Source organism: Corvus kubaryi, unplaced genomic scaffold (assembly GCF_017639235.1).
Source record: "Corvus kubaryi isolate FWS band 111438036 unplaced genomic scaffold, C.kubaryi_AGA036_p1.0 37232, whole genome shotgun sequence".
NCBI lineage: Eukaryota > Metazoa > Chordata > Aves > Passeriformes > Corvidae > Corvus > Corvus kubaryi.
The window spans coordinates 3,839,130-3,856,021 of NW_024581066.1; the positions used below are offsets into that span (position 1 = coordinate 3,839,130).

Consider the following 16,892-nt stretch of genomic DNA (forward strand, 5'->3'; position numbering starts at 1 on the left):
TAGCTATCAGAAACCACTAAGAGAAACTCAACCTTTCACTGTAGCATATAATTGTGTTCTTTACACAGTATGCTTTTATTGCCATCCATTACAAAACCTGGTTTTATCATTCAATCAATATACCATAGTATTTTGCAGTAAAATGGTATCTGGCGAAGAAAGAAATGTATCAGAATGATCTCTTTTATCCGGCTGATGCATAATCAATGATCCTTCCTCTACAGATGGCTATGAAAGCATCCAAAAATGCTTAGATGTGAGAGTTCATCATGTGCCACAAGATGCTTTTTTTTTTAATTAGATTTTTAACATATACCCTCTGCCCTGATCCATTCTGGGCTTCAGTGATTTTTAACAATAAATAATGAAAGACGTGAACAGCTAAAGCCCTGATCTCATCACATCGGGCCCCACAATTTAAGCATTAGAAGTATAATATTGATGACTTCAGGTGCAAGCACTCCATAATTAAGCACACCTACTTGCAGGCAAACAGGCTAAAATAAAAACATACAAATGTCACCATAGAAAACAGCTAAAATAAAAATATACAATTGTCTCATGTATACAGCACATCGGGCTTATCAGAATTGAACATTAAGTGTGAATTTAATGAACATTAAGTCTGCCTACCCACTCAGATCACTACCTTTACTTTCAACAGGTAGTCGATCACTTTCTGCTACCGAAAGAGGAACTTATTCACAAAGTTAATTTTAGTTAGTCAAAAACTCCACACACCAAGAAACATATTAAAGCTTCCTTTTTACAAAAATTGCCTAGAAGAAAAGAGAAATGCAATCACTGTAGGAAAGACTGTCCAAACGACATTGTGCACACTGCTGGATGTCTTGGCTGCATGAGCAGGGCACTCCCATGGCACTGAAGAAGTCTTATCTTCCTCAGGCTGTTTTCCTCTCCACTAATACCACAGATACCAAGACACAAGCCCCCATTTTCTCCTTCCAAGCAGTAGGAGATTTTTCTCTCTCTTTAAGTATCAGCACAGTTTTTTCATTCTCCTGTAAGAAACAGGTGGCCACATTCAAGTAATAATCACTACCATGCTCCTAGTAATTGTTAAAATCCCTTCAACACCTTCTTCCCTCTGTAGCCACAGTAAAGGCTGGATGACAAAGCTTCAAAACAGAAGCCGCAGCTACTATGAAGTCAGATGCTGTGATAATCCAGCATCCTCTCCAGCAAGGCAAAATTCATGAGCAATAGAATTCCTTTAGAACCAAATTAACTGTCATTTTCATTAAAAAAGAAAAAATAAGCCAATCCACAGCCTGCATTTCAGTTGATACTGAAATACAGAAAAAAACATGACTTGCAAAAAAATTCCTATTCAACTCAGAATACAATTCCCACTTAGTCTCCATCAGCATGCATCCTTTATCTTCTCCCACCACAAACAGCAGCTTTCTCATGCACTCATTACTTTTCTCCATCCCCACCCAGAAACCACCCCACCCTTCTCCTTCCATTTTGTTCCTCATTTTCACCTGAAACATTTTTATTTCCTTCCGCATTCACATCACCATCACTACATATATACTGAATTTCTCATTCTGCTTGTTGACACAGAAATAATAAAGCTTGAAATTGGCTCTAGATTATTATAATAGATAAATGAAACTTAAAACTAGGTAAAGCTTCTGATTACATTAATTACAAAATGCAGCATTTGTTTACTCTATTACAATCTTTATTTACAGCCTCCTAAGGAACAGCAGAACTGCCTCTCAAGAAACATAATACAGTTTATTAGGAGTATGTAGACTGAATGAGAAAGTGTTCTAAAAATACCTCTGTCCTCCTTTTTAGGACATAATGTATTACAATAGCTGATTAAAGTAAATTTCAATATATTACATATAGGGGGAGCAACATTCATTTTCTACCAATCTCTCAAAAATATTTTACACTCCTACTTTGAGGACAGGCATCTAAACATTCTGTGGCAAGTTTCACATTTATAAAGTACAGGTCAAAAATGTACATAATCGCAATTAATGCTACCAAAATCAAAAGGCTGTCACAGATGAACTGTCCGCCTCAGTAAATTTCACCAAGGTGTAGCACCGTGGTGGCAATATTTTTTAAAGTACTTACAAACATATAAAGAATCCTATTTCATGCACGACAGAAAATGAGTTTAAATTGTAGTAACAAAGAACCACTAATAGAAGAAGTGAAAAAATGGAAAGTCTATATTTAACTTGGTGCTCAGTCATTAGAAAGGTGCCCCATAACGACCATATGTTACTCAAATATGTTATCACACCTACAATTTCATCATATGTCTCCCAAGAAATTAATTAGCTCTAACTTTTTCAACTTTGACAAAAATGTCTGCAGTAAGTCAGATTACTAGCTGTTGCAAATGCTTCAAAATTCAAAGCTTGCCTCAGCTTTTATTTAACCTTTTAATTACAATCATTGAATAACATTTGGAAGGCAGATGTTCCCTTTTTTTGCATATGTGGTTATTAATAAAAAAGACCATTTATTTTAAATTAATATTACTTTTTCAAGTACAAAAATGCTACGAAGACAATCTTTATACAGCAAAGAATGGATACATCAGCAACACTAAAATACCAGTTACCTTAATTAGGAGGAATAACCCGAAGAAAATGAATTCCAACAAAAAAAATCACATGGTGTGATCCATTTCCAATAAAGAACTGGAGCAGAGCAGGAATCTCTGGTGATGTGAATATACTGAACCAACACAGAAGAGCTCACCTTTCAGCTGTCATCTCAGGTCAGAAAAAAACAGTGAGAATTATGTTTAAGCTTGACATAGCCATGATGAGAATTGAGTAATTCCATATTTTCCTTATATTCCATAAAATATAAGGGGGAAGATGCAAGGATACGGCATCAAAAAGCAATGTTATATAACCTAAGTTAACAGTATCCACTAAACTGCCAGGTTTGGTGTGTAAACTACAAGGTCAAGCCTACTTCACAACAAACCATAACAGTCTTGGTAGATGTCATTCACGAATCTGATTTATTTTGTTGTGATAGTTAGAGAAAATCTGCAAAATTTATTCCAAAAACTTCTTAAGCCTAAAAAATTACCCAGTAAATCATTACCTGTGGAAGAAATAAATTTTTTTTTTTTAATACAGGCAGACCAACATTCTAAATGTTTTTAATCACAAAACACTCTGAAGTTTCAGTTTTGGTATCAACAACAACAAAAAAAAAATTAATTTTACAATCTATACTTCCTCAATTCTTAAAAAGTATTAGGCACACCAGTATAGAGCTTCTTGAAGGAAATTTGAATTTCATTGTAAAATTATCAGACGTTTGAAGAGAAAGAGGTTACATCACTGCTGAAGGCTTGTATTTAGAGTTCCTTGAGGACCAACAGTACAAAGCTATTAATTTTGCACAGAATTAACAACTAAAGGTTCAATGAACAATCAACACTTTCAATAAAAACGGTGAGGCAATAATGTTTCAACCAACTTTTTATTAACGTAGCATGATACAGCATGTCACCATAAATAGTAAAACAAATAATTAAATAATTTATTCTTGTCTCCTCCAAACTCAGAGGAAGGTTCCTATCCTATCACTTCATCCACTGTCAAAACTACCCTTTATTATGAAAATGTAAATTTAACCATGCACATACATGCATGAACACATGTAAGGAAACACCAAAATAGAATACATTTTCCAACAGTTTCGAAGACAGCTAAGTTATTCCTGTGATTGTCTATAGGTTTTACTAACCATTTATAAAGTTTAAGCCAAAACATAAGATGAACCCACCCTTTTTAAATTACAGACAAGAAATTTTTAAAAAGTAATTGAATTTAACAAGTCCTAACTCTGTGTGCAATGATACCATAACTAATTTAAACTAATTCAAAGGAAGGAGGAAAAGGGAAAGGGGAAAGAGAGAAGAAAAGAAAAAATCCTTGTTATTTCTATCAAGAAAAAAACTTGAGAGGGGGAAGGAGGGAAACGATGCTGAACTTTAATTCTATCATCTGCTACTTTTCTCTATACACGTTTATATTTTTTAAGTACAATATGTCACTATGCAGTATTTCTAGTTAAATCTGCTACTGTAAAGTTTGGTACACAAAATATCAGGGGCCAATTATAGTACATGATCATATCCAAACATTATTTCTATAGCATCAAACATACAGGGGCAATATGAGACTAGAAAATTGATTTTAAAGTAAATATTGAAAATACTTTCAACACAAAAAGAAAAATTCATGGGTGAAAATTCATGACTACAGCTGTACTATAAATAAAATTTTAAAAATCATATTTAAAAATTGTAAGAAAAAAAAAAAACTGTCTAGACAAGCTTGATAAAAGCAGCAAACCATTAATGATTACCCACCCCTTAACTCACTCAATCCCACATTATAATTCCAAGTAGTTTTTCTGTGTCTGATTTGAGGGTAACTGTCCTCAACACCGAACACCAAACTAACTGGACCATCTGCAGGCAGTGCTTTAGCATAAGCAGACTACTAATTTTTAAGTGTTCATCCTACATGTTTCACATAGCCAATGAATTTTCCCATATAAAAGAAAAACGTCTGGTAAGAAAACCATGCACCTATGTGTGTTTCTACTGGAAATATAAAACTGAGTTCACAATATTTTTTCTAATAACCAGGCTCCAAACACTTGAGTACAGGTATAAAGAGACAGAAAAGCTGCTTCCTTGTCCTCAATTGGGCAGGTGTTGATTCACACCTCCTTAGGAATGTTCTGAAGTGGGAGATGACACTTAGATAGAAATCATACCTACCTTCAAAAGAAATCCTTACAAAGGCATGTATTATTTCCTTAAGAGCGCTTTGAAGATAACACAGAAATAGCTGTGCAACATAGAAATATATATATATCCTCTTAAGAAACTTATTTTTCAAATAAGTGAAATGATGTGTGCTAGTAATACCTATATATATTTTAAAGCAAATTTTAATGTTTACCATCATCATCATCTAGTTCCCTTTTTTTGAGGTCAGTCAAACAAAGAGGTGCAATAAAAAGCCATAGAAAACCAATTGTGATTCAGGCTGCTCAAAGTGCATGAATAAAGAAACCAAAGTCAGTATGCAAACCACATTTTTAATGGCAGCACGAAATTTTATTTGGTATTCTCAAGTAATAATCTTCACACTTCTAAATCAGTGACCTTATGACAACCATTAATAAACATTGTCCAGACTTTTAGTGGCCAAAGAGCTATTCCATCATTTTAATTAACCACTTTGTTAATATATGCAGCCCCTCCGAAGTTTTCACAATTCCCTGATTTTCTTTGGAAAAGAGAACAACAAACAAAATCCAGAAATTTCCTTCACTACAAATACCCACATATTCACCTTTCCTTCCCTCCCACAAAACCCATGTGCCAGGGTGGATGTATCTGAAAGGAAAGCGTCAGTCCATCCTAAGAAACATTTTCAAGAAACGATTTTCACCTCACACTGGAAACTAAGATCGTTGAGATCACAGATCAGCAGAAATTTTCTGTGTTTCTTTCAACCCATATCTACAAAATTCAAGAAATCCCAAAGAAAAAGCCCAAGGATATCATACCATTATCAGCATAGCAAAAGGATGCCTAGAGAGGGAGGAAACAAACCCAGGAATATTCACCCTGCTCATCAAGTACTGAGCACCTTACACACAGATCCATGTAGCTACTCCCCTTTTCCACAGGAAATCCATCATTCTTCCAGCGTCCCTGAACACAGCACAAACTGAAATCCAAACAGAAAGCACTGAGAGGAAAGGATTTTGTTCTGCTTGCAGGCCAGGTGAATGACATGTATTACCAGAATTTTTGCGAAAAGACAATACAGACTTTTCCCAGCACGGGGGCAAAAAAATACAGATTTCACCAAAAACTTTCTGAAAGTGCCCCAGTTAAACTCTCCAGATGTAATTTCTTTTGTAGCAATCAGACTTTATTTGTTAGTTCATATCCTAATCAAAACAACACAGGCAAAAATAATTTGCTTACTGATGACACTTTTTTTTCTTAAAAACTGTCTGCCTTTTTCACGCTCTTCCTCTCCCACTTTCGTGTCATTGAAATAGCGACTGACATCAGAAAGCAGCTGTGCTGCATGCACCCCGCCACCGCGCCACAACTGCACAAGAGCCTCCCAGCCTCCCTCTGAAAAGCTGAAACCTAATTAGGATGCTTAAGATAGCTTTATGGATATTGCAAACGATAAATAACTAACCCAAACATATAGGCTATCACAAATGCAATGGATAATTTTTTAATCTTTTTCATCTAAAAATATTCTGGTGTTCCTACATATTGCAGAGAAAACAATCAATGCCACTTGAAAAAACGCTTGCTTTTCCATTTTGCACCTGCACTCTTCTGCTGTGAAAGTGTTTCACATCAAGATTTTTATCACCAGCTCTCAAGGTGGGTTGAATTAGCTTAACAGTATTTCTGGAAAACACATCACCAATATACTATGAGACTCCTTCACAGATCTAAGTAAAGAATAAATTGTCCTCTTCAAATTTTTAAGAATATTATATGATTGTCTGTATTCTATGAGCTTGCAATTATGTGAAAAGTAGACTTAAAAATACTTTTCCATTTTTAACATTAAAGAAATTATGCAAATAAAAAATGACATGACCTTGTAATTTTGTGAGTAAGCTATGTACACATAATTCTGAATTATTTGAGGGCAGACCCTAACTCTTCATTCATGCACCTGAATAGAGACATTCCAAGGTATAAACATCACAGACTCCACAAAAAGTTAATACATCCAGCAGGGGAGCAATATCTTCAGAAAAACAGGGAGCCCTATCCTTAGGGGTGTAAAATTCTGGTATTGATGTTTCAACATCCTGGCAACTAGAGAGAGAAGGGAGAAAAAGAGAGAGAGAACACAAAATGCATTACTAACAAAGATTTTACTCATTTGGGTAAAATTAGAGCAGAAGACTTATAAAAACAGTAGCTATGTCTGATCCATCACACTTATCTCATTCTAAAGTTCTCTGAGCAGCCACCTGCACAGGTCACGAGGGCTGAATTCAAAGAAAATTCTGCTGAGATGCAGGGATCTACATGGCTCTTCTGTCCCTAAGATGCACCAGCCACAGGCAGGAGGCATCCATAAGATGCCCCAAGGAAACCAGGAGCAGTCAGAAGGCAGAGTATGTGCTCATTTGTGAGGTCCCGGCCTTTGTTCAGTTTTCTGCTATTATTTTTCACCCTCAAATTCCAAAAGTATGTGTATTTAAAATGCAATGCCACATTATCTGGAAATCTATAATTTTAAGGAGAAATTACCACGGTAAGAAGTAAGGCTGTAACACGCCAGAGAAATGCACTGGCAGTGATTCAAATTCATCTCAACAGGGCTCGGCACAGACATCAGAGACCTTCGCAGGCAAACCCTCCCGTGGAACATAAGCATTCAATTACATTCTAGAGTAACATTAGAGAGTTTGATTCAACTGCTACAGGCTTTGGCACTTTCATCTATGCAGTCTTTCACTGTACGTGTAAAATGTTAAGATATGCTCACAGTTTCACATATAACAATACTACAAATTTCTACAGGAGCTCTCAGGTATTTAAACATATTTTCTGTCTGGTCTTGGAAACCTCAGTTCAATATCTGAAGCTCAATAATGAACTTTTTAAATGTATTCACTACCAAATTTTTTATCATTACAGATCTATTAAATATTTAATAATTATTATCAGTTTCCCTTACACTGCCTTAATGCAGTACAAGTCAAAATTTGCACTTCTGATGTGAACTGAAATGATTTTACTCACAGGTCTTTACCCACTCCAGACATTGACAACTGGAATCGTAAGCATTTTACCTCCTATCTGTGTCTATCACCACACTTCAGTCAGGTTTCAAGTCTTCCAAATCTAATGGCAACGAAGCAAAAAATTAAGGTACTACAGCATAACTACGAAAATATTTCTCCTTACAAGGACCATATTCGTAGTGCAGACATTTGTACCAAACCACAAAGAACCTTTTGGATATGATAAAACAAGTGGAGATTTGAAAACGTAAGTTACGTTCCAATTTGTACTTGGTGCAAGTGTACTAATTCACAAACACAATCCTCCTACACCATTAAGCAAGCACTACTTTATAGAAGGCAATAAAAATTGCAGCTCTTCCTGTGTATGTTTTCTGAAGAAATTACGTCTATCAAAATGAGTTCTAAAAGCAGAAAAGGCAAGATTTGCTACCACAAAGATAAAGTGAATTAGGTCAGGATTCAAAATTTCTCTAGTATCACCATTTTACACTACTTCAGTGGTGCTTTATATATCAGTGCTTATGTTCTGCAGAAAAAATCTACAATGTTAAACTGCAAAAAGACTATTCATGTAAGGTTTTTTCATCAAGGAAAGTCATTTAGGCAACACATCAAAGAGAAGTGTCATCTAGATTGCTGAAAACCATGTCAACTGGGCCACTGGACACTCATATACAATAAAAACAACTTGATTTTGAAGTAAGTTTATGAAAATTTAAAAATACATTATCAGCAAAGTTTGCAGTTCTACTTTTCCTATTCCTGTGTTTCATACTTCTCAGACAAGTGACTTCAAAATTGAGAAGTAGGTCTCAAAGCTGATTCACACTCCCAAAACACTTGACTCATTTGGAAAAGCATGATTTAGCTGATTATGGAGTCCTTATTGTGTCTGGCACTATAAACAAAGCACCCAGCTACATCCATAGGTAAGAATAAAACAGACAAAATTTTTTTTAGGCTACTTGCCGCAACTGAAAACAAATTTCTAAGCATTTAAGGGCTGCAAGAACAAAAAATGGAAAAGGAAATTACTACTTTACATAGAACAAACGAAATAAAATCTCTGCTGGCTAGCTTTCTCAAATTTAAAAAAAAAGAAATTTAAAAAAATCAAAAAAGGGAGAAATAATGATCAGCTGTTGGAAAAATAGCTTTAATGAGCACTTGTAACACCACATTAAAACACCCAATTTGCTTAATAAGTAGGGAATGCGAGTCTAAAACTACAAAAGGAGTGTGAAATCCCATGCTACAACAAAAACTGGATCAGAAGAAGACAGAGTGCACATAATTTGAGTAGAAATCTACATGGAAACGTACAGTAACTTCCTAGGAAAACCATACCAAGTTTCATATCTCCAATTTAGCATTACATGGCACTTGCCATCTCCAAAATAATCCAAGCCCTCAAAGGTACATGCTTACCAATGTATCCTGTCTGAAGTCCCAGATGATGGAGATCAGGCAAAGCTGGGGGCTGGGACTGGGAGGAGCAAGAAGGGAAACCAGAACAAACATCTATCAGAAAGAGAGTTCAGTGTTGGCTACACATTCCTAGGCACCCACATATTAGGGCACCTGTGATCAGCAAGTTAAACTTGACTTGACTGACCTGGCTTGAGGGCTGGGACTCCAAACATTTCTGTAGATACCTCAAGGCTGAAGCTGTGAACTTAGTGTCAAGAAATACGGCTTTATGGGGAAAACCAGGTTTTTTTTAAAAAAAAACCCTCCCTACGTGTCTGCATTTAGATCTCAACTGCTGTGCAAATTCCTGCTCATGTAGGTGTCTTGTCAGAGCAAAGCCTACCCATTGCAGGAAATCCCCATCTTTTAATAGGGCAGAACCTGGAGGAATCCTCCTCCACCAAGGGATTTGTTCTGGGTTGTAAGAAGATTATCTCCTCTTTGGTAGCCTCAGGTGCTACGGTCGGTCTGTCACTGGCTGCTAAATGGAGCAAGGTGAACTCCTGTGCTACAGCAACCAGCCACATGTGACTGCTCTCCCAGGAATTACCTTGCCCGAGCTCTAAAATCCAAGGCGTCTGGCAGAGATGTCAGTGAGAAGACTGCCTGCAAGTTTCACAAAAGAAGAAGGTTTATCTGCTGAATGGTCGGGACACACGCAGGAAACTTCACACACCACTGCTTAGGAATACGGACATACTGAGTCTATTTTGCTAGAGGCAAGGGAAAGGGAAGGAGGGAAGCACTGCAGAAGTTTATTTCCTATATAATCCCACTTACAACTGGCTGGCAACAAAAGGAACAGCCAAGGAGACCACAGTACCAGAAAAGTTCTGCTGGATCATTAACTCCACTCCCAAGCCTATTACAGCAGAGAGCCCCTTTTTGCAAATAAATGTGGAAAGGGGAGGCCAGAAGAAGAAAAAAGAAAAACAAACAAAAACCAAACCAAAACAACAACAACAAGCAAAAAACAAAACAAAACAAAACAAAACAAAAAACCACCAAACACCAACCCACACACACACACACAAAAACCCCTGGAATATGTATTTGCTCTTTAAAATTAGCACTAGCACAAACCTGAAAGCAAACTTCTCAAACAGAAGCAAATGCACTGAAATAACCATCCCACCTAAGTACAGACTCACTTTTAAAGAGACTTTGTAATCATCACACAATGGATAGTAGGGGTCACAAGTAATCACCATCTAATCTTTTATCAAAGCAAGATTTCTGCAGTGATCACTGGTCAAAGATTTTGTAAATCATTGCTCAGGGTGCCTTCACCACCTGTGACAATTCAGAATATCACTATATTTATTTTCCTCAGGTGAAATCAGTAAGCTTTATATAAGCAAACATTTTTTTATTTTCTCAGCAAGTAAAACATGACAAAAATACATTATTTGGATTTTAAAAGGTCCTCTGTCCCTTCAGAGAAGACTAACAATTACTAAAAGACCCAAAATAAATATTAAAATACTAAAAAACCCACAAACAGTCAAATACTACTTCCAGCTTTCTTTATAATACATACACTAAAGCAAACAAACTAAAAATCCTTAGAGCAAAAAAGTCAGGGGCAAATTTAAATGTAATAGGATGTGTTAATAAAAGATAAGATTATAATAACACTACGACAGTTGATGGAAATCAACAGATTAAAAAAAGTATTTGAGTATTATTCATCCAGCTTCCCAGAACAATCAAAATATCCTCAATCACTCTGATGTCACCACTCATTAAAAGCCTCAGATGTTTTTTTTCCCCCCCCAACATATTAAATGATGGAAGGACGAATAATTCTCCGTTGCTCATTTCTTTGAATTCTGTTTTTAGCTGATCAGTGAGCTGACTGTCACAGGCACACTGAAGAGATCACTTATTTAGGTATAATAAAAAAAGCTATTTTCCAACAAAAAATAAAACCACCACAGAACAGATTAGCACATCTTAAAAAAACACCTCTGGAGTATGGACACTCTTAGCAGGTAAGATACAGAATAAAAAAGAGCAAGATAAACATTCTAAAGGTGTAAAACAAATTATCATCCAGTTACAAATCAGTCACATATGGAGATGCCAAGACAGCAAGAATTCTTTACAGTAGTCCAGATTTAGAAATTTGATTGTCTTTGAAAAATCTGTGAAGAACAAGCAATGCAATGATGTTACAAAAAAGACAAATAGCATAAGAGCTAAATATCATTATGCCACATACTAACAAAGACTTTGTATGCAAATCAAGGAAAAAAGAACTAAAATAAGAATTTATTTTTTTGATCAGGCAAAGCTAAAATCTCTGAAATATCAGCATTTACAAATTTTGAGCATTAACAAATTAAGGCAAGGGGCCACTAAAGTGGTAAAGGTTCTGAGAGAACACGACCGTATAGGGCTTTTTTTTGTTTTTAAGAAAACACCAAGTTTGAAGTACACTAAAAATAACTAGGCTTATGCTAGAACAGAGAATATGGTAGGGAGTAAGAGGAAGGCGGAATATAATAATCTTAAAATATGCGAGTCTCATAAGGAGGACAGTGATTAATTGTGCTTCACATCTACAGATGGCAGTACAAAAAATGATCAGCAGGGAAATTTAGACTACATATTGTTAGAAAGTTGGTCCAAATGAAGTTTGTTAAGTTGCAGAACAACTTTGTATCCAAAAGTCACTGCAGCTTTCAAGAACACCTAAGACAAACATCATGCGCATGGACTTATTTTGGTTTTGAGTCCGCATCAAAATGGGGAACATACAATTTTAACGCTCAAAATTTCTTCCACTATCACATTTTTAAGTCAAATAAAAATGTATCAATACATAATCTCAATTGGCAGCCTTGTTGGAAACAAAGACCAGTATTTTTGCACTTACCTAGTTATTTTAGTAGGTAGTTTGAAATATAAAGACAACTGTACTAGTCCTCCCAGTTTAGTGAGGTTAATGAGAAAGTAATACACTTCTCCATTATGTTATGAGGAGTATCTACACTGCAACCCTCTGTTCGTTCAATAAACAGTTATTATATACAGGAAGCACTCTTTCGTCATCATATGTACAACATTGATAACAGTCATGTTATCAAACATTATAAACATCATAAAAGTAAAGATTACCCAGGTTTTAAGAGAAAAGTCTGGAGGGGAAATATTGTTTTGCTTTAAACAGTTTCTGGAAGGAGCAGGAGCAACTACACTCAGCAGTACATCCAAAGGGAAAGTGGAGGGAAATGCCAGTCCTCCTTCACAGGCAATTCCCAAAACAACATCTCAAAGCAGCTATGAAAGGAATAAAGTTGAGTCAGGGACAAGGACAAAACAAGGCAGGCGTGCTGACCCTACACAGCAGAAAGACAAAGACTGAAACATTCCAATTTTATTACAGAACTAATTTAGTAAAAAATCTGGCATAAACTCAGCAGAGCTGTACTGTGGGAACCCGTGTACTCTCATCTGTGCAAACCAGAGTTCAACACCAGAGAATCACTCATTCAAGGCTATCAACCTGGCAAACTCTCTTAGTCATAACTATTACCCTGTATGTCTAGATTGATTTTGACTCTGCATCAAAATGGGGGGGATGAAGTCTTCGTTCAGTCTTTTGACAAAAATCCACTGAGGACTCCTCTCATCCTACTGGAGATCTTCTACATGGAAGGGTTGCCTATCTTTCTTAAGAGATCAAGATTCTGCTAAACTAGATTTTGTAGTATATTGTATCAAAACACGGCAAGGAAAATGCACAGAAATATCCACAATTTCAATAAACAACCACTTCCTCAATAACTGGAATTCAAATTAAGATTTAAACAATGTTTTCTTTTTGTTCCTACTTTGTTTAATGCAATCAAACTTAATACTTAAAAATCCTCTTTCTTAAAGATGTGTTTTTAATCCTCTGCTCCTGAAAAATATGTCAATATTTTTAATGATCATCCTATAATTGTTCTCTTCAAACAAACCTTGAACAAACAATACAGGGCGACTCCTGCCAACTCTCTGACCACAGGTCAAAGAATGCAGTAATCCTGTATTTTTAGCTCTTGAAGATTTTTTATTGTTATGTACTCTTGAGCAAAAATCTTTAGCAGTGAGCACAGGACAACTGCATTTCAAACCACTAGGCAACACATAACTTGAAATAGTATATTACACTATGTCTTTTCACTTCTTTTATTTCCAGAGACATTATTTCTAAGCTTGCCTTCAGTACTACTGAAAGTACTCTATTACAAACTGGATACACAGAAATTTCAGTTGCCATGCACACAGAAGAGCAAATGGCCATGGAAACAAAAGGAGAAGAGATATTCAGGAGTGTGCTGGATTAATTTTTCCATGTAACATAACCAAAATCTGCTCTGAATTTGATGGAATGGACAACCTCTGACAAAATTTGTTAGTTTTAACTGCAATCCTAACTGGATCTAATTACACAATAAATCAGATGCAGAATCTGTTGAAGTAGAAAATCATGACTGTGTAGGCTCTGCAGGACAAACTATAACTAGATGCCTTACCTCCAGTGCATGGGAAGAAGGCATCTGAACTGAGCTCTATCAACACCAAATGTGTAAATGGGACAAAAACACTATCTGTAAATATTTTAAAAGAAAAATAAAACTTGTTTCCTGAACATTGAGCCTGTAAGTGCAGCTGAGTTGTATTTGAAAGCTTTTCTCTCCTTTATGAGGCATTACAAAATAATCACTGTAACACTCATCATACTGTAAGAGGAAGAAGCAGAAAAGCTGCAGATATCAATAAACCTTGGAAATGTTTGCAGAGTTACTCATTTTGCCTAAACTTGTTACCTGCTAAGTGGAACTCACAGTCTTAGTTCACTACTTAGAATCATAAGATGCATCTAGAAGGTGAATGAGTTGTTCAAACTTCTCACAGGATATTCTCACTCCCACATGTTAGGCTGGGACTCAGTGAGTGAGATGATTCAGTGAAGGGGGAAAAAAACCAAACAACCCAAATTAACAAAAAAACCCAAAAAATAAATACCAAAAAACCCCACCCCCCAAAAAATCAAGGAAACAAACAAAAGAGCCATAACACACACCCCTGTTTGGGAGATTTTTTTTTCCCCTGGAATATCACAAGGGGAAAATAAGACCACAGGCCAATTCTCTTTACCAAGTCTAAGACATAACTGAATGCTTACTTTGGACAAACTTTGTTGGGATTGTTATATTTTAATAAAATGTTTTGCATAACACACGATCAAGAGACAGATTGAGAGAACAGATTTGAAAGCTTCCATTTCAACTAGAAGTCTTTTATAAAATTTAAATTCTGCTGTATCCAACATAAACCTTTGTAACATTAGGCTCATACTAGGGCAAGTTAAAAGACACTATATTGCAGAGAGATGCTGGTTTGGAAATTCTAGAACGCCTGCGAAGCGAAAAAGTAGAAAAATGTAAGAGCAAGTGCTCTCAGAGAAAAGGTAATCCATAGTAGTGTCATCAGCCATAGGTGACTTGGATAAAATAAGCCTGGATTTTTATTGAAATAATCCTTAATGCTCTATTATACATTAAGCTAATCAGTGGGAATGCATCTGAAGGTTTATTTAATTACATTATCTTCTTTCTCTTTTCAGGGCTGAAATTACATACAAATTCTAAAATAAATACATTATAATTAAATGCTGTATTTAATCTGTAGTTTTTACTTCTGACCTTCAATTTTTAATCACCCCTTTCTATCTGCAATATTAAGAGAAAACAACCCAAAACTCTTCAGTTTACACCCACTGGAAAAAACCCACAGAAAGCCAAAAAGCTCTCTGCAGTTTTTGTCTGCTCTGAACCACTCCTTGCGCATCCAGTGTGATGTCCCACAACCTTTTTGCCTTTGGCGTTGTTCGATGGAGAGACTCTTTCAGTTGGTGCTTTTTGTGTGTTCCTCCAGCTGCCCAGTGGCATGCTTTCCGTGACAGATGCTCTGGCTTCATTCTTAACATATGTTCCAGATGATAATTCCATCTTCTTTTCTGGATAACTTTAGAGCCAAGGGGTTTTTGAGCTGTCTAATGAATCTTGGCATCTGTTAAAAATTCATTCCATTTAATACATAGTATTTTTCTAAGGCATTTGCTTTCAAAGGCATTTAGATGTCTGTACCTTTGTTGGATTTCCAGCTTTCACATCCATATGTTGAGATGGAAAGCAATATCTGAGTTGAAGTTTCACACCCTGGTCTTTAAAACATGGATTTTTATGACCGTATCTTATTTAGTTGGTAAATGAAACTGTTGCCTTGCCAATTCGTAATGCCTGCTCCTTACTGAAATCCCCAGATGACAGGCACCTTACTACCAAAACATATACATTTATTCCTTTCTTGTATTCTTTTACTTTCCAGTGCAGACTTTGAGCTGGGAGTTTTCAGGAATTAATTCTGTCTATATTTTTTCCTTATAATTCCATAATAGCACTGTAAACAAAGCACAAACACAAAAAAACCCCCACAAAAACCAAACAAAAACCCAACCAAACAAAAAAGAATGGTTTTCTTTTAACTTCATTTTCTAAACACTGAAAGACAAGGATGCATTGCAGCATGACAGAAGTTACTGCAATTACTATGGAATTCTTGTTTGTTTCAGAGACTTCTCATGCTTTCTTAAGTAATTAAAATTACCAGTCCTTGCAATGCAAGTTTTCAGCGTTTATTTTCCAAAACCTCATCTTTACATTAAACTTTCTCTATTTTTTAATTCTTTGATGCTGTATCTAGCAATACAGGTACCTCATTTCCATACCAAACTTGCTCACTTTCCCAGGCTATCTAGCCTTTCTTTTAAATGTCTCCATTCTCTGTATCCTTCCCATTTTATCAAATGCTCTGTACTCTCAACAGGCTCATCAGGTGCTTAGAACCATGCAAAAATAGTAGCATCTACCAGTGACTCTTTCAAACAAGACCAGAGAGCAACTGTGGTCAGGGGAAATGTGTAGCAAAACTAATGACAGATTTTTACACTAGAAATATCCAATAAGAGTTACAGTATGAACCAAAAGAAAAATACCTGTAAAACACACCAATTCTTCCATTTTTACACTTTCAAACTAGGAACAGAATCTCTAACTACAACGGAAGCTGAAACTATCAATGTATATTTTTCTTTCAGAAAAAAGAGTGCTCCTTAGTGCAGCATGAGCATAAAAGGCTATTTCCTTGGAGATTATCCTTAAAACAGACTCCGAGAAACTTCTCCTGATCTTTACTGCTCTCGGTACCTGCTTGGCATCCCAGGCTCCCCACAGCAGCTCACACCATTCCACAGTTAAAGAGACACATCAGTGCAGCTAAAGTCAATAAAAAGACATCTCTTTTCTCACAATGAGGACTTATGGAAACTGCCAACTTCACATGCTTTATTGAGTTCTGTCTTTCTGATTCTAAGCCTCTGCAAGGCTTTATGCCCACTAAAACCTTCTGTGTTTCAGAGGGTGCATTTTGAAACACCATTTTCTTCCTATAGGGTGTGTTCTAAACAGCAATACTGCATTCCTTGGACATCGGTTAAATCATGATGCATGGAATTCCTCAGTAGAGAG

The 16,892-nt window shown here is 36.0% G+C and overlaps 1 protein-coding gene and 1 long non-coding RNA gene across 5 annotated transcripts in view; both read right to left on the reverse strand.

Annotated features, from left to right (window-relative positions):
* Nucleotides 1–16,892, reverse strand: part of AKT3 (AKT serine/threonine kinase 3) — a 154,373-nt gene that overhangs the window by 112,001 nt on the left and 25,480 nt on the right. The window lies entirely within an intron of this gene.
* On the reverse strand, nucleotides 1,578–10,228 carry LOC121662144. 2 transcript variants are annotated; one of them, XR_006015215.1, is made up of 4 exons: nucleotides 9,860–10,228; nucleotides 9,268–9,325; nucleotides 7,885–7,936; nucleotides 1,578–6,898 (listed from the first exon to the last, which is right to left on the reverse strand). It is a non-coding gene; the product is annotated as an uncharacterized LOC121662144 (long non-coding RNA). The 2 variants fall into 2 exon arrangements; XR_006015214.1 differs by lacking the exon at nucleotides 9,860–10,228 and adding an exon at nucleotides 9,455–9,830.